Source organism: Zingiber officinale, chromosome 8A (genome assembly GCF_018446385.1).
Source record: "Zingiber officinale cultivar Zhangliang chromosome 8A, Zo_v1.1, whole genome shotgun sequence".
NCBI classification, from domain to species: Eukaryota; Viridiplantae; Streptophyta; class Magnoliopsida; order Zingiberales; family Zingiberaceae; genus Zingiber; species Zingiber officinale.
In genome coordinates, this window is record NC_056000.1 from 106,475,975 (window position 1) to 106,478,147 (window position 2,173).

General features: G+C 37.1%; 1 non-coding gene across 1 annotated transcript; it reads right to left on the reverse strand.

Annotated features, from left to right (window-relative positions):
• Positions 1-1,776: 1,776 nt before the first annotated feature.
• LOC122013145 lies at positions 1,777-1,882 on the reverse strand. The gene has a single exon (XR_006120483.1). It is a non-coding gene; the product is annotated as a small nucleolar RNA R71 (small nucleolar RNA).
• Between the last annotated feature and the right edge of the window lie 291 nt (positions 1,883-2,173).

The window sequence follows — 2,173 nt, forward strand, 5'->3', positions numbered from 1 at the left end:
CATGAATTGAAAGGGGATCTCTCCCCCTTTGGGAGAAGGCAAGATTTGGTGGTTTCCTCCCATTCTTGGGAGGATTTCTGGGCGATTCTAAGGGAGTTCTTGACGATTTCGACTCCGGAGCGAGGATTGGATCCGAAGACGAGGCTTCTTCGTAGATAAGTTTTCTCCTTCCCCTTTTCTTGGTTTCTTGGATTAGGGATTTAAGAAATGCTTGTAATCTTTATTTCTTCGGGTATTCATCCTCGATTCATGGAGTAGATCTTGTATTCTAGGATTAAGGGAGTATTTGTATGATGGATTGATGTAATCTCATATGGATTTGCCATTTTCTTGTTTCAATGACATTGTCTTGCTTGTATCAATTAGATCTTGAATGATTAATGGTGATTTGTGCTTAATTCTCATTCTTGATTGATTGTTTGGATCTCTTGTGGATTTTGTAAAGATAAACTCTCACTCGATCATCCGAGGGATCCACGTGACAGGTGCAAGCCCGTGTAAGGACGTTTGAGAGATAATCTTGAAGAGGAAATAGGAATATTCAAGAGAGTAGGATGGATTTTGTGATTAGTTTCTTGTATCTTGATAGATTAATAAGTTGTGGGCTTCTATGTTGATATCCGAGGAAGGCATAGTAATAGGTGCGCTTCTGTGTAAGGACAACGTAGGTTCACGTCTAATTGATCATATTTAGATACATTTCTCAGTCCTTAGCCGGTTATCTATTGCAAGAGAGAATCGACAACTTTCTTCAAGTGTTTGGCAATTGAGGGATAAGAATTGGTGAACCATTTACATTCAAGAAACCTTACAAAGAAACTGAAACTCCTAGAATCTCCCTTTATCATAACCCAAAACACTAAACTCTTGTTTGTTGATCTTTAATATTAGATTTGTTTACCTTCACTTTGCATTTGAAACGATTGGATAGTTGTTTAGCTAATTCGCATTGAGACATTTCTAGTGCTTATTCCAGTCCCTGTTGATACGATAATCTTTTATATTACTTGCGACATTTCCGTACACTTGCGGAGCGTAATAAGTTTTTTGCGCCGTTGCCGGGGACTGCGCTATAACATTAGGAATTATCAATGGAGTTAGACTAAACATAACATTTGTTTTCCTTTTATATTACATAGTTGTAACTAATCATTTGATTTCTGTTTTTACTCTCTTGTATAACTTTTACTTCTTGTTAATTCTTTTTGTACAAATTCAATTCTGCATTTTTTATTCTTTTATTTTTCTCTTTTTCTGTTGAATTGTCATTTGCTATCTTGTTCTTGTGTATGCGAAGATCTAACTTTGCAGGGGAATTCTTTCCTTTTGACCCTGAGATTGACAGAACTTTCCATAAAAGAAGAATTCTGCAAAGGCAAATTAAAGAACAGGAACATTTGAATATGGCGAATAGACCACTCAAGGATTATGCTGCACCTTATGCAAGAGGTTTTCGATCTAGTATTTCAAGACCTTCAGTGGAAGCTAATAACTTTGAGATCAAACCCGCAATTATATCTATGGTGCAGCAGAACCAATTTGGTGGAGGACCTCATGAAGACCCCAATCAACACTTAGAGGTCTTTTATGAAATATGTGGTACCATGAAAATGAATGGAGTTCCTTCAGAAGCAGTTAGATTATTATTATTTGGGTTTTCTTTAAGAGATAGGGCAAAGCAATGGCTGAATTCTTTGGCCCCTAATAGCATCACCACTTGGGAGCAGTGTGAGCAATAGTTTCTTGATAAATTCTATCCACCAAGCAAAACAGCTCATATGAGGAATTTAATTGCAAGCTTCAAGCAGACTGACTCAGAATCTCTTTTTGAAGCATGGGATAGATATAATAGTATGCTCAGACAATGCCCACATCATCGGTTGGAAAGATGGTTAGTGTTGCACACTTTTTATAATGGTATCAACTATCATACCAAAGTGTCCCTTGATTCAGCTGCGGGAGGGGCACTTATGAACAAAAGTTTAGATGAAGCTGAAGAAATTATTGACAATGTAGCACAAAATCATCATCAATGGGCAAATGAAAGAAGTGGTGACTATTCTTCTGTAAACCCAACAATTAAAGCATAGGGAAGTTTGATGTAGATGCGGTCACTCTTTTGTCTGCAAAATTGGACGCTCTTACAAAGAAATATGAGAATATGGGGACTAGT